The sequence below is a fragment of the Lissotriton helveticus genome, chromosome 8 (assembly GCF_964261635.1).
Source record: "Lissotriton helveticus chromosome 8, aLisHel1.1, whole genome shotgun sequence".
NCBI lineage: Eukaryota > Metazoa > Chordata > Amphibia > Caudata > Salamandridae > Lissotriton > Lissotriton helveticus.
The window spans coordinates 288,992,207-289,015,367 of NC_136069.1; positions in this window are offsets into that span (position 1 = coordinate 288,992,207).

The following is a 23,161-nucleotide window of genomic DNA, read 5'->3' on the forward strand; positions in this document are numbered from 1 at the left end:
GACCGCAGCTGATATTTTTCTCTCGTCCTATTTGGACGACACAGTCCCAGAATATGCAAATCCTGTTCCACCAGCTCCTGTAAATAATGTAAATCCTGCTCCTCCAGTCACCGGGGCACCTGTTGCAGTACCTGCTACGGTACCCCCGGTCCAGCCCGTAGTACAAATTCCCGCCACATCAGTCACTCTGCCAGCACGAAGAGTATCAGTCGACGATTCCAGTATAGGGGCCGCAGGAGGAGGTCCTCCTGGTACCCCGCCGCCAAGTAGACGTCTAGGGGCAGTCGAGTTACATGAACGTGCGTTACAGCGTACGCCCAAATATAAGTCTATTGCAGAGATCAGACGAGCTCTTACTGAATGCGGTTATGATCCAGTTCCAGGCGAGGATAGTATGGTTCTATATTCCATACGTATAAGGCAGGTGTCCGAGTATTTGGTCACCCTACCGAATATGAAAGAAGATCTAGACAGAATGTATCGTTTCATTCGTACAGGACAAGATCCAGAAAGTATTGGTGAAGTCATGTCTCTCAGAAAAGCTGAGATCCAGTTGATGTTATTAAAGTTCCTGATCAATTGTTTAATACGGGAACAAGATTCCCCGACTAAAGATCCGGTCGAAATGAAAGTTCTGACAAGGTGGAGTGATAATATAGCCGAGGGTAAGCACAAGACCCTCAATAGTATAGAGAGTATGTACAAGAAAATACGTAAAGAAATAATAAGGTTACACGAACAACGCAGAGAAGCACAAGTAAGCGAGAAAGAAAATGACTCTTCTACTGAAGAGGTAGACGACGAGAATACCGCCAGAATAGCGTATGTAGGTAAATCTAGATTTCCAGACCGACATTTACGCCTAGAACACAAGAAAGTCTTCCATCTCCCAGCACCGGAACAAGGCTCTCTAGAACAAGTATTTCAAGCTACCGATCAAATTCTGAAATCACGAATCGGTTATAGTGAATTAAGTACCATGCATGAACAAGAACTAGCCCGATCAGCAGTCCGATGGATTACTGATTCTACCACTTTTCCAGACGAAATAGTGGCACAAATGTTTCTGAAATTGCCCCCAGCCGAGCAGCGACTGGTGGGTATGTATATGATCCAGCACCTCATTACACTGTATGAGGGTCAGCATTCCGATCCAGGTCCGTTACATGATGTCCTGAACGAGTTACTCCAGTATAGATGGAAAGGTTTAGGTACTGATTTAATTAGTGTCATTCTAGAACAGCGCCACAAATATAGAACGTTTCTGAACCCGCATTTTGTTCATGTCTCACCCCCATAAAGTAAACCGTTTTACATAGATAGACAGAATCCGTTACGAGAAGTACACCCAGTTAGGACAGCAGGTGGTGAAATGCAGCGAGTATTTGTTTACACCCCAGTTACCAAGATGGAACTCTTAGAAATGAAGAAATTAATTCCCTGTCACGACAAAGATCCAGCAGGGTTCCACCGAGAATTAAAGGACATGCTCCGTATGGGAGAATACACGTATCCAGATATTATTAAAATGCTAAAAGTCCTGTTGCCTGCGGGCATATACGAAAAACTCAAGGAAAAAGATTGGGAGGTGGGAGAGAAAAAGATAGATTGGACAGCTCTAGAAGCTGAAGAAAATACACGTGTACCAGGTACCGGTCTAGGAGGTAAATGTAAAGAATTACCTGAACTATTAATACAAGTTTTGCCAAGATTATTAGCCACTAAAAAGGAAGACTGGGATGCAATCTCAGCCTGTAAACAGAAACAAGACGAAGATACTAGTGATTTTTATTCTAGATTCGAGAAATGCTTTAGCATTAACAGTGGTCTCAAGACAAGTAGTGAGTCATACCCTCATCTTTTTGTTACTAAACTAGTCGAGAATTCGAGTCCACAAGTTAAGAATCGAGTTTTGAAAGTCGAAAGTACCTGGCAAGCTAATACTCCGTCCCAAATGTTACAGATGCTCCAGTATCACCAGAATAGAATCAGAGAAGAGCAAGAACACGAGAGAAGACGTATGAAAGACACGAAAATGAAAGTACTAGTTGCACAATCTGTTCCTCAAGACAGTCAGAAGAGGGGTCCGAATCAAGCCAGTCATCCTGCAGCTCCCGTTAAAGGGACATGCAATTATTGTAAACAGCCAGGTCATTTTATAAACGAGTGTGCAGTTCTGAAACACAATATAGCTACCGGTAAGACTAAAGAAAGACCACGTCCGCCTAGACAAGAACAAGTTTCACAGACTTCTCAGCCACAGAATGCACAACAGACAGTTCCAGCACCGCAGCCTATAGCTGCAACACAGCATGTTACACAGCAGATGTACCAGTGCGCACAGTCCGAGTATCCAGAGTACCAGCAGTACTCATGAAACAGCCTAGAGAGGGAGGTAGGCTTGCCTCTCATCGAGATACCTGTAGATCAAGAGGGTCCCTATGTACACAGTCAAGTATTAGGGAAAGACAGAAAGTTTCTGATTGATACAGGGGCAAGTAGGACTACCATTAGTCACGACGAGGTTCCAGGGGCTCCGCTCTCAGGCTCAAGAAATGTTTCCCTTGGATTTTCAGGAAAGCCTATTGTAAACGAGATATCAAAGCCAGTTACTCTAGAAGTAGGTCCATTGTCCCGAACTACTGATCTACTGCTTACGAAGTCATGTCCAGAAAATTTGTTAGGCATTAAGACACTGAAAGAATTAGGTGCGGTTATTTGCTGTTCCCCAGAAGGGATACGTTTGTTTTTACGTGACTTCAAGGGTCACTATGTTTTACGAGATTTTGATCTGAGATTGTCTAATGTTCCGCAGCATCTATGGGCGCAAGGTCCAACTGATGTTGGCTTCATGCAAATCACACCCCATCGTGTGACTCTCAAGCAAGGTGTAGTGTTACCACGAATCAGACAGTATAGATTGCCACCTGAGGCTGTAGCAGCCTTATCCAAAATTATTGACGAGCTCATGGCTCAAGGAGTAGTTGTAGAAACTGACTCCAATGTATGTAATTCTCCTATCATTCCAGTCATGAAACGTACTGATCCAAATGCACCCCCAGTATATCGATTAGTGATTGACCTTCGAGAACTCAATAAATGTATCATTCCCCAGTACCCAGTAGTCCCAGATATTTCTTCTTTATTGACAGCCATTGATTCTGAAGCCACATTTTTTACAGTCATAGACCTCAAGAACGCATTTTTCAGTGTCCCCATTCATCCAGACAGCCAGTACCTTTTCGGTTTTTGTTTAAATGGAAGGAGCTATAAATTCACACGAGCTCCTCAAGGTTTCACAGAAAGTCCTAGTATTTACAGTCAAGCACTTAAGAGACAACTAGACAACATTCACATGCCCACTGACACTGCCCTGCTCCAGTATGTCGATGATCTACTGATCACAGCCCGTTCTGAACGTGCTTGCGAGCGAGCGTCACTTACAGTTCTGTATTTCCTAGCCGAGATGGGGCACAAGGTGTCCCCTTCGAAGCTTCAATTCTGTGTCCAGCAAGTGATCTACTTAGGCCACTTACTGTCCAAGTGGGGTAGGCAGTTGACACCCGATCGCATCCAGTTAATAGCGAGTCTTCCTCAGCCCAAGACCCAGAAGGAGGTACGTGCTTTTATCGGCCTTACTTCTTATTGCAGACAATGGATTCCTCAGTATGCATTTCTAGCCAAGCCACTGATACAGTTAACAACACAGGAGGCAGCCGTATCGACTGTCCTCCCTTGGACATCTGAACATACACTTAGTTTTAATGAGCTAAAGAAAGCTTTATGCCAAGCACCTGTTCTAGCTACACCGAACTACAGTAAGTCTTTTACACTTTTTGTCACAGAACGTGATGGTACAGCATTATCTGTTCTTACACAAGATCAAGCAGGACAATACAAGCCCTGTGCTTATTTTTCGAGCACATTAGATCCTGTAGCCCAGGCTCTGCCTGCGTGCCTCAAGTCAGTTGCAGCCACAGCACTAGCTATCAGACAAAGTGACTCCATAGTATTAGGACACTCCTTGACAGTACAAGTTCCACACTCCGTGGAAGTTCTTTTAAATCGAACACAGACTCAGCACTTGACAATAGCACGTTTAACAGGTTATGAATTGACACTGTTCCAGCCTCACATAGAAATCAGACGCTGCAATGTTCTGAATCCTGCTACACTGTTACCGTCAGTTACTTCCAGTCCTGCCACACATGACTGTGTGGAAGTAGTTAACACCATGACCAAGCCAAGACAAGACCTGACAGATATTCCATTACCAGATCCTGACCTGACACTTTATGTGGATGGTTCATGTATGAGAACAAGTACAGGAGATCTAGTAGCCGCGTATGCAGTGACCACTGACACTGAAGTTATTGAAACACACCGTATTGACACCCTGTCTGCCCAAGCAGCAGAGCTAGTTGCTCTGACTCAAGCCTGCATACACGCCAAGAACCTGAAAGTTAATATTTACACCGATTCACGTTACGCATTCGGAGTCGTACACGACTTTGGAGTGCTCTGGCAGGAGAGGGGTTTTATGACTTCGCATGGAACCAAGATTCAGCATGGTCTCCTCATTCAAGCTCTGTTAGACGCAATACATTTACCGACATCTATCGCTATCATGAAGTGCAAAGCACATACGAAAGTTACAGACATTATTTCCCAAGGTAATGATCTAGCAGACCGAACAGCCAAGCTTACAGCTCAGACACCAGACATACCAGTTAACAAGACACCGACATCCACTCTAGAACAGACTACTTGTATGACAGTTAAGGACCCTACTCAGGATGTCATAGATATCCAGTTACATGCTACTCCCGAAGAAATCAAGAAATGGTCCGAACAAGGAGGGGTCCAGACAGATCAGGGATGGTTGACGAAGGGTAGAGCCACATGGTTTCTCCCCGACTCAATGGTTCAAGTCATTATCAATACCGCACATAGTCCAGCACACTTAGGAGAAAAAGCCATGTTAGACAGTATCCAGAACATTTGGTTTAACAAGCATTTACGAGCTGCAGCCAAGCAGAAAGTCCGTACTTGTATGATATGTTGTCAATTCAATCCAGGAAAAAGTGTCCCGGTGGAACAAGGTGGATTCCAGCCCCCTGACCACCCTTTTGAAGTCCTCCAGATGGATTATATTCAGATGGAGCGATGTCGAGGTTTCAAGTATGTCCTTGTAGTTGTATGCGCTTTGTCCAGGTGGACAGAAGCATATCCAGTCCCAGATTACACAGCCGCGACCACTGCCAAGCAGTTGGTTCGTGAATATTTCCCCCGTTATGGACTCCCTAGGGTCGTGTATTCTGATAACGGCCAGCCATTCTCATCTGAATTAATGAAGCACGTTTCCCTTTTACTAGGGTACCAGTGGAAGTTCGATTGTGTACGCCATCCAGAAGCAGCCGGTCTCGTAGAGAGACATAATCAAACCTTGAAAATCCGCATTGCCAAAGTCTGTAAAGAAAAAGGTGTAGACTGGTTAGTTGCCCTGCCAGTTGCCCTGTTCTATATGCGCATGGTCGCACATTCCAGATCAGGTCTGTCCCCTTATGAGGTCGTATTCGGCCGCCCCCCAAATATGTGGGGTACACCTAGAACCCGCAGTATTACAGATGTTTCCAGTAATATGCTGACAGATTACCTAGCTTCCTTGATGTCTGCCCTACACTCTTGTCGTTCACAGGTTGCCGCTGCATTTCCAGACAATACTGAGGTGAAACCGCATGAAATCGTTCCAGGAAACCTCGTATTGGTCCGGAATTTTGATCGTTCAAGTCCGCTGGAGCCTCGCTGGAAGGAACCGAAGCAAGTCCTTCTGACCACCCGTACGGCTGTGAAGTTGGAGGGCCGTAAGGGGTGGGTCCATCTGTCTCACGTCAAGAAATTTCACGGACTAAAACCTAAATCTTTTGCCAAGGATTGCATTTTACCTAAAGACTGCCAAAATACTATTCTTAAGGACTGTCCCGCAAATGACATTGATACCAAGCCTCCCCTGTTAGAGAAAACTCCACAGCAGGAGTATAAAAGTAAGCTCCGGTCTAGTAAAATAAGTCAGCCAGTTTAATTGTCTAAGTCCTCCCCTAGGTGAAACGGTTAGACAGGTATCTGACATGTATGAAATAGACCCCCATAGTGAGAGAGTTAGTCAAAACTCAATCCGATGTATCGTTTTTCTAAGTTTTATATTGTTTTTAAGCTTAATGGTTACTTGCACGGGTTATGCATTTCATTTATGTTTTCCAATTTCTCATATAAATAAGTCTTCTAATGCTACAGTAGAGCACACGTTTAGTGATCTGCCTCCTCACGAACTATCTTATCGTCTTGCTATGCGCAACAATTCATTCATCCGTATGTTACATTATTCACACCAGACCAGCAATGCCACTAATTGTTGGGTGTGTGGTCGACTCCCCCCTTTCCAGACACCGAAGGGAGTTCTGCCACTCTTTCCTTATCCGCTCTCACATAATGGCTCATGTGGAGCCTGGTCCATGTTAACGTCATCCTCAACTGATATGTCCCTTCTGAACAGTACATGTTTTCCAGACAAGCAAGGTCTTCCCCACAGAACAGGGTTAGATCTAGAAAATGAAGTTTATAATTTGGGTAATTATTCTTCGAATTTCATGGTCCTGAATGTTCAGTCTGATCCTACTCCAGACTTACCTGCTATTTCAGTACTACCAGTCAAAGGCGAATTATGTGTCAGAAATAATGGTTCCGTACATGTAGGACATAGTGATTGTACTACTATTGTCAAGTATAGTGACAGTGGGAAATCTATTTTCAAAGCTTCACGTCATTCTTATTTTGTTTGTGGTCAGACCGCATATGTTCGTCTGCCCCTCGATTGGGATGGAACCTGTTACATTGCCTTCCTACTGCCACCAGTTTTCCTAGCCCCATCTGATTATCACAGAAACACACATCTAGTACACATTAGACACAGAAGGGAGATTGAGTCCCCGATTGTCGATCAAACTGAAACTGCTCTAGAACAGTATACAGATTTCAATAGAGGTTTCTTCTTCTTTATAGGACCTATCCAGAATAGTAAGTTAATACGTAGATTAACCAGAACCCTTGAAGCAGTAGTGAATGAGACTGCCTCTGCCCTAGGTAACTTAACCGAAGAGCAATCTGCTATGAGATTTGTCGTGCTCCAAAATCGTCTCGTTCTTGACGTCATACTGGCCGATAGAGGAGGAGCATGTAGAGTCATCGGATCTAGTTGCTGCATTTTCATTCCTAATAACGCGCCGTCTGTTTATTCAGCTATAACCAGACTTCATAAAATTGCCCATCAGTTACACCAGGATCCAGGCACCTGGACATGGTCCGGTTGGTTTTGGAGTATAATTTCTGCCTGGGGATGGAAAGTATTGTCATTTCTAGGTATTGCAGTAGCGATCATATTCAGTTGCTGCCTCTGTATACAATGTGGCCCTGCGATTTGCGGCATTTGTGCTACCTCTTGTATTCCTAGTCCCAAGTCCCGTCCTAGATCCCGTTCCAAGACAATTCGAGACGAGCAAATGATACTGTATGAAATGATAGATGGTATCATGAATATTGATGTTTCCTGATGGAAACGTAGTGACAAGGAGGGAATGTGGAAAAGTAAATTTTGCCATGTTCTGTGTCCCTACGTGTTCCCCATCCTATGTTATATGTGCATGACTAATATGCATATGTATTCCCCATGATCGATTAAAGACGCAATTACAGTTGTGTCCATCTCCAGTATGCCAGTTTCCAGTTCTCGTGAAAGCTACGAGTATTGAGCCTATGTAAAGCTAAGTTGCCACGTTTCACAGTGTGCACGTTATTTCATTGTAAAATCCCCGTTTCTAGGCCTCAAAAGGGCCCGGACTCAGATTCAGCTCCTGTCTCCTGAACCCTCGCTGAGGAGCGATACAGCCCCCACCTGTATCCCTGACCCTTCACTTACTTCCTGCCTCACAGTGCCCGGCTCGGCCTGGCTCTGCCTGCCAGTCTGCCAAGAGTATGTTATGATTCCAGTTATCAGTCCAGCTCTCCTTCTCTGCATTCCTAAGCTACTGAATCGCATCAATCGTTTCAGTCATCGTCTAGCCTTTACGTCTCCATGTAAGAGAAATACTGTATTTATGGTCATTTAATATTCCTCAACACACACTACATGTAGAATAATGCATGCACCAGTCTTAGTGTCTGTTAGCCTTTACCCTGATAACTTTTGGATTCTATCAACATGTTCTCTAAACATCAGATACTAGATAGTGTTTAGGTACATGTCGCTCTGACTCTCCAGACTTTCGTCTCTCCTTCTAGCTCAGAAGTCATAGCCCCCAGCTTCTCCCTAGTAACACGTCATTGCCAGCTTGCGCGCACCACTAGGTTAGAGGTCCCGGCTCCTTAGGTAGCCCCCTCCATGTTTCCGCCCCATTTATGACATATTCTGTTACGTTTACATCACATGTCTATGTATACGCCTCCTGTTACACCCACTTTCACCCTTATCTCTCGCGACTGTTACAGGCCCCACCCACTGTTACACCTACTGTATGTACTGTAATGCAATTGTTTTAGTATATATACTTGTGTATTGTTATTAAAAGTCAGCGCGCTCATTCCAGCTCCTGCCCGACAGCTGTCGGGGCCCCCCCTGTTGGCTAGCCATCCCAGATCTTGCCCGTGCAGGTTGTCCTGTTCCTGTCCTTTATGCTGTATTAAAACCTGCAAACTCCTACTACCTCGAATCTTGACTCTTATTTATTGAGCTATCTGTTATTGTTATGTCCAGTCAAAAATAGAGGTATTATTTATTTATTTACCACACAGGGACCACTTACACGCCCCAATGTAGACCCACACTGAGACAGAGAAACATGCATTTGCACATTTCCAATACTGAACCACGCCCAGAGCCCCGGGATAATCATTCACACCCCCACGCTGGACTTACGTATGCCCACCCCGTCCACTCCTCTTACGTATTAAGTGGGGGACGACAAAGCTACATGTCCAAGGTCTTACCCGCTGCCTGCGGTGAAATTGTTGCGTCCGCTGTACACAGCACAATGTAATGTTGTAGGGCCTGGAGCCCTCATGCATACATTATGACCACACGGACACACTCAGATAGTTTGTGGAACTGGCTACGGGCACGTGCGCCCGGCACCTTTATTGCCAGGGTCACATTAACAATGACGCCTGTGCTGGATGTGTGTGGGGTGAGTGTAAGCCAGCCCTCATGGAGTTGTTGGTGCTGGCAACAACTTGAATAGTGATCACTGTTAAAGCGGAAACAGAAAACACCAGCATTACAGACACAACTGCGAACCTTCATGATGGTAGCCGGAGCAAGTACAGAGGTCACCCAATATGCAATCAGAAGTGTCCATGAGTTGCAGTGCACTGAGATTGGGGCACCAGAGCTCAGCGTGCTCATGTGAATAAATTGTCTAGGATTGTGTTCCTTCAGAATATTCCTGCTGCAGCTGTAGTGGGGTGTGTTGCACCTGCATCATCTTCCTCATCAACGTCCCAGGTCTTCCACACTGCCTGAGGTGACATTGCTGCGTAAGCTGTCCACAACACATAACTCAATCAGAAATGGTCCATGAGTTGTGGTGCACTGAGTTAGTGGCACCTGAAGTGCTGAGCAGGGTATCAAGCAGATGATGGCATCCATGACAGGTGTGAGCAACTCTGATAGTCTGGCAGTAAGGCTCTTTCGACTCTGGCAGTTGTTGGTTGGAGGTGGTCCTGGTGGTGTTGGCGTGTGCATCCGACATTAATGCGACGTTCGGGCAGTTCAGGACTCGATTTGTTGCATGAACCCTGGTGGACCACAGTTGAGCCGGAGGCAGCGGACAGTGCAGGGCCATAGACACATGGCGTTGATGACCCCAAGGCTATTGACTCAGAGACCATCCAATATTCTATCAGACAGGGTCCATGACTTGAGCTGCACAGAGTTAGTGGCCCCCGGATGCACTGCAGCCAGCACAGGCACACTGCCACGGGACGGTGACTTGCGGTGCTCTGAGGTAGGGCTACGCAAACTGAGCGGGTCCTCGTTGATATCCAAGGAGAATGTCATGGAGTGTTTCAGGGGACAGTGGAAGGTGGTCTGCCAGTAGGAGAATGCTACAGACTAATTTTTACCACCAAGTCAATATCAGCAACATGATGATGAAGACAGCCCCCAGGCCATAGACTCAGATGCCACCAAAGTTCAACCAGAGAGTGCCCATGAATTTCGGGGCACAGAGTCAGTGGCACCAGGGCTGAAAGGGGATGCAGTCTGCGATCAGGCCTGTACAATGATATAAGCTCAGCCATAAATAAATCAAGACTCAGTTCCAAACGTGTGACCTACTTGGCCGCAGTGTAGGCTGGAGACAGCGCTCAGCATGGGCCCACAGCCACATGTCGTTGACTTGTGAAACACAGAGTTAGTGGCACCAGAGCAGTAGTGTTCGATCACCTCCGTAACAGTGATCCTTTTTTCCTCCGAACTGAACCACGTCTTCCTCTTACTCCTCTCTTTGCATCCAATGATATGTACGCTGCCATTGAGAAATCAAGACTCAGTTTCAAATGTGTAACCTACTTGACTGCAGTGTAAGCCAAAGGCAGTAGTCAGCAAGGGACCACAGACATGTGTCGTTGGAATGCTATAGACAGAGTTGGTGGCACCACATCGAAGGGACTACAGTGATATCAAACATTCCATTAACATATGAACTCTGCCATTGAGAAATCAAGACTCAGTTCCAAATGTGTGACCTACTAGACCGCAGTGTAGGCCTGAGGCAGCAGTGGAGTACGTCAACGAGAAAGGAGTACTGCGGGCCTGTGTCATGGAGGCCGTGATGGTCGGAGGAGGCTGCCAAGGTCACAGGCCTTGGGCTTGCAGCTTGCATCGGCATGTGGTGGACCCTAATTGACACATGCCGGTGTCAGCAGGTGAACACTGAGGCCTGGGTGCGCAGGTGCGGGCAAGACGGGTTTGTGGACCAGTGGCCTTGGGTGCAACAGGCGCACAGGATCACAGGCAACACCGCTCATGGCATCGGCCTTGTGGCGGGGTGAGAGGCGCCACCCTGGCAGACATGTTGGCCATTCCGGAAGAGAACCACTCCCAGAGCTACGCGCTTTTTATACACCCCTACGCTAGCCTGGCATACGCCAGGCCATCCCACTCCGCTCACGCTTACAGAGGGGGAAGTAACAAGCTACATTTCCACGATCCTCCCCACTGGCTTAGGTAACATGGTTGTGTCTACTGTCCACTACACTCCAAACACCAGCAGTATATGTTGACATGGACATGTCTGTGATCTGCATACTGCAGTCTGGCCAGCACATCACCACCACACTTGCCATTGTGTACATTCCCATTCATGGGCAACTTGCCTCCTTCGCACATGCCTGGTTACCACTTCTCCCCACATTCAACAATTGTGTGGCAGAGGTGTCATGACGTGGATGGTTTGTCTACATGGCTGGCCACGGTTACCACAGTTACTTGTGTTGTCGTGTCTGGTAGGTGGGCATGATGTTTGGCATGTTGAATGTGATTTTGTAACGTGAATTCCCTGAGTTGTGAGTTGCATGATTGTGGATTTGAGGTGTGTGGTGTGTTCATTTGGTACTTACCAACGAGCAGAGCATTTCCGTAAGTGCCATCCTGGAAATGCCGGTTGATGATGGACTGTCGGAAGATGTAGTAATCATGCACACTGCCTGGATAGTTGGCGGCGACATTGGTGAAGAATCCTCGGTGGTTCACTATTGCCTGCACATTGATGGAATGCGTGTGCTTTCTGTTGTGGTAATTGTGTGCAGTGTCAGCAGGGGGCACAAGTAGGACATGTGTGCAGTCAATTGCCTCGGACACATGCGGGAAGCCAGCTATGGCGTAGAAGCCTTGCTTGGTCTCCAGCTGATCCTGCGCAGTGTGGGGGAAGTGAAGGTGCTGGGATACCAAGCTAAAGATGGCATCCAAGACAGGTGTGAGGAACTTTGATAGGGCTGGATTTGAGACTCCTCCGACTGTGGCAATTGTTAGTTGGAAGGTACCGGAGGCCAACAAGTGCAGCACGGCCTGCAGCTTTGTCGGAGGTGGGATGTTGGTTGTTTGCTGTGGTGGTACTGTCAGTCGGTGGGCAATGATGTTTAGGATGTGGAGGATGGTTGTCCTTTTGAACCTGTAGTGAGCAATGACATCCTCTGGGGTTAAGTCTGTGAGGCTGGTGTGTTTCCTGAAGGTTCGCTGTCTTTGTCTGCGCTGACTCTGTGGTAGTCCGGGTGGCAGGGGGCCTGGGGGGGTGGTGGGGCTTGGGGTGGGTGCGGTGGGTGTTGTTGCCCTCTTGGGGCTCCGAGCTGCATCATCAGTAGCTCCATGGCATCTGTTGTTCTTCAGGTGTGGCTCTGGGCTGGGCTCCTTTTTATGGTGCAGGTTGTCGTCCGACTTTACACCAGGTAAGAGCAGGTGTTAACTCCCTGCTGCTAACGCACCTTATCACCTATTTTGGGATCTTATCGCTGATCTGGCTGGTCATTGAGAATGTTGCGGAGTGATGTTTTCACGGCTTTTTGCATGGAAACGCCTACTCTGCATCTAATTAGCGTTAGTTGCCGGGGTCATCTGTGGCGAAGTTCTGTGCAGCTGCTATCACAGGTAAACTGGTGATATTGGCTGTTAGCACCAGCTTGTGAATGGGGCGATAAATATATCACCACTTTGGCTGCGATAAGTCCTTGAGAATATGCCCCTATGTCTTCTATGTGTCTGTGATGTTTATTTAAAAAAAAGTTGTCCAGAATAAAACATGACAGAATGTCCCATGTTAAGGATATGAGCCCTCCTTTGCCCGGAGCAAATGATCCTGACAAACGTTCAGCCACATTTTCTTTGGCCACAGGTCCTGTTTCATAAAGAGAACCTCCGGCGAGTGGAAGAGATGTCGAGTGAATGGAGCGCGAGCGCGGATGATGCACTCGCATATCTAAGCAGCTGGCACGCGCCTGCTCCTCCGTTACTGATTGCCCTTTTCATGTTAGGAGCCTCTTGCGCCCATAGCATGTCACGCAGAGGAGCTGATTAGACAGGCATAACTTAAATGAGTAGGTTCTGTCAATGCTCACACTATAAGAGCAGTGGAGTGTGGGTCTGCGGTGCAGACAGGTATCCCTTGCACCCTTTGCAGCTTCCACTGCAGCCAGCAGCAGCATTGTGCTAGGCCAGGCCTGTCGTCGATGAACAGAGGACGAGCCAAGCACAATATCCATCTGTGTTAATGAGGTTTTTGTATTTTAAAAAAAAGCCTTTCTTGCTGGTTTGTGCAGATGGTCTTTCTGTGTTAGACACTGCATTGCCGTTGCTTGTTGCAGTACACACGGTGAATGCGCAGTGCGCATGCAAATGGGTTTGGGACATCAAGTCAGACCCCAACATCTTTTTTTTGTATTCGTCTGAGGTACACGAATCTCTTAAGAGTGGCGAGCTTATTGGTGGTGATATCCAGCAGGCAGGTCCACTAGAAATATGCTGCAATGAAGGACTAAATTATGTGGCAGAGCTGACTAAATTACACATTAAGAAATGCCAGATTTTGTAGCAAAATATGACACATTTGGCGACAGGATTATTTCGCTATGCTATTTGGCCATTTAGACATACATCAATACTATCTTTTCATCAGATTCACCTCGTTAGTAACACTTTAACCACATCGCTGCTTGCTAGTTTCCCCTCCGGTGCTGGACAGCAACAAAAACGGGTGTGGTCATGAAGAGCTCAGCTCGTCATGACCACCTGAGAGGTACATGCCATGACGAGCTGAGCTCGTCATGAGCATGGAAGGGGTTAAGACTTGAGCTGTCTTGTGCCTTAGTGGACTAATGCCTCCATTGAAGGGGTCTGTGGTTGACCTTATAGTCACAGATTCAAATCCCAGCTGGTCCACCCAGCCTTTCTTCCTTATGAGGTAGGTAAAATCAGTACCGTTGGGTAACAATAAACAACAGTTATTCAGTGTCAAGATACCCTTTGCGGTGAACATGTGCTTTACAAATGCACGTTATGTTAATTACGCTGACAATGATCAGCCATTACTTAGTGCTTTTATATAAACATTTAATTCATTCGAGCCAGACAACACAGAGGCTGCAGGGCTGCATAAAGGCCCTTCGAACAAAACACCCATGGTGCATCTCACAGGGAGAAGGTAGAATGCCAGGGACCTAGTTAAGAGTTGGAGGTGGATGGATTGATGTGTCCCTGGGCAGTCCTACACATAAATTCAGGGACTGCCTCTAAGAACCACCAGCTCTTTTTCTCTCTGGCCAGTGCTAAAGAGTCAGTGCCAGTTTTCTGACAATCAGTATCCATTGTTCCAAGACACATTTCCAGGAAAGTTTGCTTAATGGATTGGATGAAGATCAGAGCCTTACAGGTATAAAAATAAAACACTTTTCACAGATACTGTGGCGCTGTAGTTGGAATAATAAATAATCTTGTGCAACAATCTTTAATGGTAAATGGCTTACACATTAATTCTGACTGCACTTTGCTTTTCTAATTTCATTCTTGGAGCATTCTCAGTTACCCTGTATAAACTGCCTCTCAAGTGCTCCATTACATCCAGTTTCCCAGGCGGATGTTCAAAATAACAATTTTGCATGGTGTCTCACTAGGTCCTCCAGGTTCATCTTTATTAAGGACAGCATTGCCTGCACACCTCTTACACCCATCTCTCCCACACCCCCAGCTTCCTCCCTTCTCTAACTGATTCTGTATCACTTATATCCATCTCTCTCCTCCATGTTCACCTTTTTTAGGACAGCATTGCTTGCACACCTCTGCCTTTGTCCCAATGTGGTACTCTATCAATGCTGTTTTCTTTTTGTTCTCACTTCAGAACTTTCTCTCACTTTGTATTTACCATATCAAATAAATCCCCTTTGACCCCAACTGTATTTAATATCTAAATGTCCCCATTAGCTCCATTGGTTGAATATTTTGGTGTTAGGATAATTTCCTAAGCAGGTGATACTCAGATCCTCCTTCCATGTGAGAACGGCTCTTCTGCTCTTCAGGAGTCATTTAAAGCGTGTGTGGGAGCAGTGTCGCACTGAATGCGGGCCTATAACTTGCAGTGTAATGATAAAACAGAAATTATTGGTGGTGGGATAGCTGCTGGCCAGATGTGCTGACGGTGCCCCCTCCACCTACTGCGGTGGCCGGGAATCTGGGAATCAAATTTGATCAACAAATCTTCTTCCAGTCCCAGGTATTGGCTGTGATCCCCTCTTGTTTTGTCTTAATGAGGGCACTCAGGAACGTCCTCAATTGTCTGCCACTTGATGCCTAGAGATTGGTGGTCCATGCATTGATTATTTCTAAGCTGGACTATGCCAATGTACTCTGTTTGGGCTTGCTGTATTGCCTTATCAAGTGCTTGCAAGTGGTTCAGAATACAACTGCACACTTTTTATTCAAATATCATGCTTCCATCTCCACCTCCTTCATGGAGCTGCATATCATGATTCCCCTTCACTTGATAGAGATGTCTTAGGTCTTAAGCTAGCTTGTCATGACATTAATTCAATGCCATCACCCTACTATTACTCGGATCCAGCAATCCTTTGTTACACCTTGCAAGACCTCGTCGTCCACACTTCTTTTATCTGCTTTCCCAGTGGCATCTCTGTGCTTTCAGTGTACATTGACTCTACACTGGCTACCCCTTCTGGAGAGGATCAAATTCAAATCCCTGTAAAACTGTAATGGGCAAAGGTCCTCATATTTAATAAGTCCCTCATTACCTTGTATCAACCAAGAAAACTTCTTCGCTCCACAAGCCTAAATTTGGGCGTAATCCTCAAAATCCAAAAGAAACTAAGTGGGGACAGCTCCTTTCCTTATTGCTTAGCCAGGCTCTGGAATTCCCTTCCCATGTAGTTACAATCAGAGACCCACCATCTTACCTTTCAAAAGCACCTGAAAACCTGGTTATTCCAGAACATCCACCTGTAAGCTCACTCCTCTTCTCGTTCGGCTGCTAGTGCTGCGATGCCTTAGGGTAGCTTTGCGCTTAAGAAATGTTGACTAATAATAATAAAAATTGACTCATTGAATTAATTACCTGTCGAGTCAGTATCATTGTTGCTTCTTTTATTTCATGTTTATATGTGAATGCAGTGTTACACTGCATTCACTTTCATCGGGTACCCCAGAAATGTTTGATGACTATTTCATATTGTTAAGGGTTAAACTCCTGTGGCCTTTAAGGTATTCTGCATCACACTGTGTTGATGCAGAATCAGAACACTGGCTAAATGGGCAATTTGACCTGTGGTGTGATTCTTTGAAAAGATAGCCAGCTCCGCCAGTGTCTGGATGGCTGAAGTGTTTCTCCTAACAATAAACTAGGATGTCTGTGTCTGTTGCTTCTCCTCCTCTCTCCAATATTGGGGAGTGTCTTACTTTGTTAAACCCTTCTTAATTTAAAAAATATATTTTTTTGAGTGGGGACACCCCCATGATCCGGTCTTTCATGCAAACCACTCTGCTTCCATCTGTTCTTCTTCATTGTCACATTTCCCACTCTTCCATTAGCTGTCCCAGATTTGGCGCACATATTCCTTTTTTATCTTTATCTCTGACTTTGTCTTTCTTGGTTTATTTATTTCCTCCTTCTCACCACTTCTTCCCATGGCTGCACTTTCTGTGCAAGGTCAATTTCTTTTAGGAATAGATTTTAGCTTGGACAACAATTTTGTACTTAAAGATACGATGAACTGGTGGTGTTAATTTTGATAGGTTGAGGGGGAATGTCCAAGACCTAGTTAAGGCCTGAGATACCTAGATTGGTGTGTTCCAGGTAGCCCTACACTTGTACTACCTCTAAGAACCACCAGCTCTTTTTCTCCCGTCAGTGGCTGACCCTTTAATACCACACCCCTATTACTAATGTGCAGGTAATAGTAGGGGTGTATGTGCAAACTGGAACAACAACAGACACCAATGGAAACCACAAGCTATTTTACATATTAAAATGTTGTGTAAGTCACTCCTTACCTTTTGAGCAAATATTTGTAGAGATATATTAATCTTTGTGCCTTAACTGTACATTTGCCTCCTCCTCTTCTTCTACTCAAATGTTTTACAAACTGTTCATTGGACCCCAAAGAAGCTTGCAAATGCCACATGTAGTTCACTGAAAGCACCTTAAGCAGCGTCACACCAATTTCTCGGCATAAACATTTAATTTCCTCTCAGGATGCCCCCAGCCTGTGCCCAGCTTGTTAATGCTGACACAATTTGTGTGAAACTCTTGTAGCTGATCAGATCCAGAAACCCATGCCATGAGCTGCAAGATCATCTAAAGCAGAGGTGTCCAACGTGTGTCCAAGCGCACCAGGTCCACCTCAGATTATCAGACTCGCTTCATAAGTCAAATTTTCACTTACTTTAAATACAACTCTCACATAGTTTGTCTTTTTTTCTTGAAATCAGGCGTGGGTGGTGCCCTGATTGATCTAGGCTGGACACTGATGGTCAAAACCATTCTAAAATTACTGTAGTTTTTGTATCAGTAGTCTCACCAGTCGTAGAATGTGTTGTACTTTTGGCTGTCCGAGGCCTTTCTGGACTCCTGACCCACATTCAGTGAAGTCAGCTTAAGGGTAATGCCAAAAATGCATGGTTACTTACACTGTCTAAAGCGATGGCGGACACATTGCTTGTATAAAGAAAACTAAGAACAAAGAGTTGTTGTTTTTTTAAAGAAATGTTTTTTTGAATGAGGGTCGATTATAACTAAACAATACAATTCTCCACACGAAGCTCGCATTTTTGTTAATGCAAAGTCACTGTGTTGCGACTTGCCTGAAAATAACTAACTGTTTGAACATTCTAAAGGATAAAACATGAGCTCATAATAACTAACCCTGGGCGGAGTTCGCTGAGTTGTGTTACGAGAAACTCCGCAAAGTGGAAAAATCCTCTGCCGCTCTATGTGGAGCTCCGCAAGCGCCGGAATGCGATAGAAAAATGCTGTTCGCTGTGATTGCACACTGCCGGATGCTTGTCCACACTGTGCAGTCATTGCGAACAGCACCATGCACAGCACAAGCTTACCTTTTCTGCTTCTGGAGTAGATTTTTACTTGAGCGGCAACTTTCTCAACGCGAACTGGCAGTTTCTCAACTCGAGTAGTCCGGAGCATATGCGACCACTCGCAATGAGAAACATGACCCCCCCTGCATTGAGAAATCTCACCGGGAGGTTTATTTTCCACGCTTGTGCTCGCCAACTTGATGTTGATGATCGCGAATGCGGAAAAATCTCACTGGGAGGTGGATTTTCCTCGCTCGCGCTCGCCAACTTGACATTGGTGAACACGAGCGAGGGAAAAAACTCCGCTCTGCCGCGTGAAGCAGAGTTTTTCGGAACTCCGTGAGCTCCGCGTAACGCGGAGTGCGGAAAACTCTGCAAACTCTGCGAGCGGAGCAGAATTCACTACCCAGGGTAATAATAACTTGAGAGTTCAGTTCATTTATTTCTTCAGACCAAAGAACGTGATTCCAGTAATAGACTGGTCAAGCAGAGAGGTGGTAGTTCTGCTCTTCCAGCTGCTGCCTGTGGGACATTCATTTGTCACAGAAAAGAATTAGAATGATAAATGAATGAATGAGTTATTGGACAAGGCATCGGTGACTGTGGACCTTTCAGCTTCCTCCAGCTCCATTGCATGTGAGTATCAGAAATGTTCCTCAGCAAGCATTCAACAAAAGCTGCAAGTGCAATCTGAACATCTCCTACTTTGGGGAAGAAGAAACTAACACGCACCCCCGCCATCTGCAGCATATCTTCATTGAACTCGCACAGAGTGTGAAAGAAAGCTGACTAAAGGCAACGCTAATTTGGACTTCTTTAATTATTTAATAGATTAATTGGGTTATTTACTGAGCGTCAGGGGGGAATAACTGCTGTCTGTTTCCTGAACTTCGATTTTGCTCCGGGAAATAGCATTTGAGAGAACTGACAACTCTCGTACACTGCCTTCAAAGAACCCCTTTAGGGCGAGGGGACCAAGGCGATAGTGTGAGTCTGCAGCCATAGCAACCGCTGTCACCCTGATGTCACAAGGGATGATTACGTTTGTGTTGGATTTAATTCCTCCTTTTGATGGGCATTTGATGGACATTTATTTTATAATGTGTTTTTATGGCACTAGCCTCGAAGCAACGGACCACTCTACAAAAATGATAAACCTAAATATTTATTAATCCCGGTTGTAAATTCGGAAGGATTCAGCAAAATATGACTTTTAAGGTTGTAGAAAAACAGGAAAGTGACGTACCAGCCAATAATTTCATAGAAAATTGCTCTATAACTTAAGATCAAACAGTGGACTTCTGGATTTATTAATTTGATGAAGGAAATTATTTTGTATATCATTATATCACTCATCCGGAGCCCTCACCTGAGTGAGGGAGCAGGGGTTTGTTACAGCCGCATGGGAATGCATGTGCTGAAGTCCAAGGTTAGGATTTGGAATGCTGTTTGCAGACATGAATAAAACACGCAGAACAGGATCAGTTTCTGCTTTCCCCATCCCTGAATGTCCAGTATTTCACACATACACCTAGGTCAGAAATATACCTATGTCATTTAAAGTGGGTGCAAAGCATATTGGCAATGAAAAGGACACAGACACCGCTCTTTAGGACACAGCATTGTAGTCAATGATGAGATAATTCTGACATGGGCTTGAGTGTTTCCCTGGCATCTCACTCGAGCCATGATGAGGCTCTGATATGAAATGTCCACCAGTTCCTCCAGTCTGGGAACTGCAGTGGGTAACATAGCAGAGGCTCTTAGAGCACAATGACCTTTCCATAAAACCATCAAGTGAGCATAGCTCCTGATTGGAGGGCTACAGAAGCACTGGGGCAGGTGACAGTAGCATTGGGTCTGGAGACACGCTGAAAACTTTACATTAAATGTGTGCCGAAAACAAAGTTAGGCTATTGAATCATGCACCTAGATCCCTGATTCCGTTTTTCTTAAACTTCTTAGATGGCTGTGCATATATTCTTTTTACAGACTCCGTGAGAGTGTGGCTGACTGTTCCCCTTGCCACTGATTAATCAGACAAGGTAGGTCAATATCTGCAGCATAATTTCCTCTTTCCGTTCCATGCTGACGATTCCAATGGAGCTCAACACATTTCCTTAATTTGTAGATCCCTACCTGGGTGAGACCTTCGCTGCTCAGATGGTAATTCTCAAATGGCCACCCTTAAACAATACAGATCATAATTATTACAACCATCACATGATAAATGGTAAGTTTAAATACTTTCGTACTCCATTTTACATTTTTTACAAACTAGGCTAGTACAAGACTTAACTAGGTTTATATTAACCCCACAGTTTCCGGAAATATGCCATCTCCCATCCTTTAAACTCAGATGAGTGTGGATTTGTAAGAATTCTTGTTCTTGGTGAGTTCTGCGAATTTGTGACCACTATAGTCTACTGAATGCATACCCCATAGAACACACTGGTTTGACACTTGAACTCTTTCCCTTATCAGGCTGTCAACTACTCATTGTCCTGAGCAAGACCCGCCATGACTTATCTTAGCTGCGCAAACCACAGGGTCAAAACATCGACAGTTATTCCTGCTCGTGCCCCACAACTATCTCAGCCCCAAGAAAAGCATGAAATAGACTGAGAAAAATTATAACAAATATTTTTTAGGGGCAGATCTCGCTTTTTAGTCCCCAATGTTTTGGTATATTCTATTTACACTTTATGTAATATATCACAGTGTCACTCATATCACCTTGTTCACTTGATTCACTTTATCTACACGCCAATTATGAATTTGGATTTATTTAAAAAAAAATATTAGCCATGTAATGAACTAGTAAATATTACGCATTGAAATAATCCTTTCTCGTGAGTTCCATTTGAAAACGTCTTAAAAGAATGTACTAGACTTTAACTTTGCTGATTAATTCTTGAAATATGCTAAGTAATTAGTCTCTCCCCGACAGAATCACGTGTAGATTTTCCTTGTCAATTCCCACGTTCTGAGGGATACTGGGTTACCCCATTGACTCTAATGATAAGAACTGGATCAGAATGTTATGTTGAGGACTGATACAGACAGGCCTCACTTCAATTGAGCAACAAATAAGCCAAGATTTTGTTGCCATTTCTGCTGAATGTGACCTACTTTTGACTTCTAATCTTAGCCAATTATCCTCTTCTGGGATAGCATAGGTATAGGGAGAAACCTCTTTGTAGTTCTATGATGGTGAAAGTCATACCTGTTCCATTGGTGTTACTGGTCAATACAAACCCCACAGCTCCATCCAAACCTCATGGAGAAATAATAGTTATTCTTCACGATTTAGTGGGGTTGGCACAGTAACAGCAAATGTCAGTGCCTGTGCATATTTGATGATTTGCCATCAATTCACATAGGTGAAACCCTGATTCATTCTGGCTTCAAAAGTCCATAGATACAGATGTTAAGAATTTACCAATAAGCATATCACTGATTTGTAGAACCTCAGCGGTCCCAATCTGTCTATGTGACACTTGAATGATGAATATTAGCTTCAAATATAGTAGATAACACTGGTCTTTTGGAAGTCCTGGAGGCAACATATAATAAAAAATTAAAGTGTACACTACCAAACACCTGGAAGGTTCCTTCATGCCTGCTGTAAATACCAATTTGGTTCTCGAACTCTAGCTAGGGCTCTTTGTATTCTACATGGAAATTGAACAAATATTTTTCCAGTTTTGAGTAATAAGGGGCTAACTACGAATTATGGCTGAAAACAGATGCAATGACACTCCCCCTGAAATTACCCACACCCAATGGTATAATAACTACTGGGCGTTGGATTACTGCAGGAAACAATGAAAAAAATCCATACTTTTTATTTTTTCCAAAGGAAGATAGGGTAAACCACACAGACTTAATTCTAATGGTGTCAGGTAACAGTTTTCTTTTTGTTTTTACAAGAAATAGTATTTATCCAAGATCTCAGCATACCCCACTACATCTTCTAAAAATCAATGCAAATATTTCCTTTAATACTTCTTTTAATTTTCATCTGGTTCTGAGTGATCATATACACCTCACCACCAGGTGTTTACGTAGAGAGTTACGGGAAGGCTGAGTCGCTGATTTTGCTGAACAACAGGGGCCAGTGGGTATTTATGTGTTTCATGCTGCATCAGCCACCTTGCCCACGCAAAGATGATGCCCAAAACTTACCATTAATAGTCACACTTGAGTCAGAACAGCGGACTAGTCCGCAATACTGAATAGCCCGGGTTAACGCATGTCTTCATAACATACTTCAGCAGTGCCTCCTTGCATGCTGTGCACATGCACAGAAGTTGCATTAATAATAGTGAACAACACACTTTAACACACTTACCCAACCTACTAGCAGCATCTCAGCATCAGGATCATTGAGCATACCTCTGTATTTATGTATAAATGTATAAATATATGGTGAGCTCCCTGTATAAATACAATGATGAGGGCCTTGAATGAAAGACTTTCTATGCATGAATGTACCTTGCGAAGCTTTACACTGTGATAACCCATGATGTATAAACAAGTGTGGGTGACAGTAAAATCAGATCATCCCCTAGACACTATGATGGATCTAGATGTACACCCAATTAGATTTCAGAATCAGTAGCGATTTCAGAGATAGAATTGGAGCACTAACTGCTGCCACTAAATGGAACACTAATGCTACATACAAAACTCCAAAGATATTGCAGAATAAAAAACACCTTGAACATCAGCATACCCGTAGCTGAATCAGGACAAATAAGATATAGCCATTACTTGAAATTACTATATTTTATGTGGTGTGCCCTTATATTTTGACCTTGACTGTTTTTGCTTGCCTTAGAACTCTGTGCACTTTACCACTGCTAACTAGTGGTAAAGTGATTGTGCTCCCCTTTTCAATATGATGAAATTAGAACTTCACTAATTGGCATATTTAACTTACTTATAACTCCTTAGTTATCCTTATGTGGTATATGATTCTCCTAACAATAAACTTGGATGTCTGTGCCTGCTCTGTCT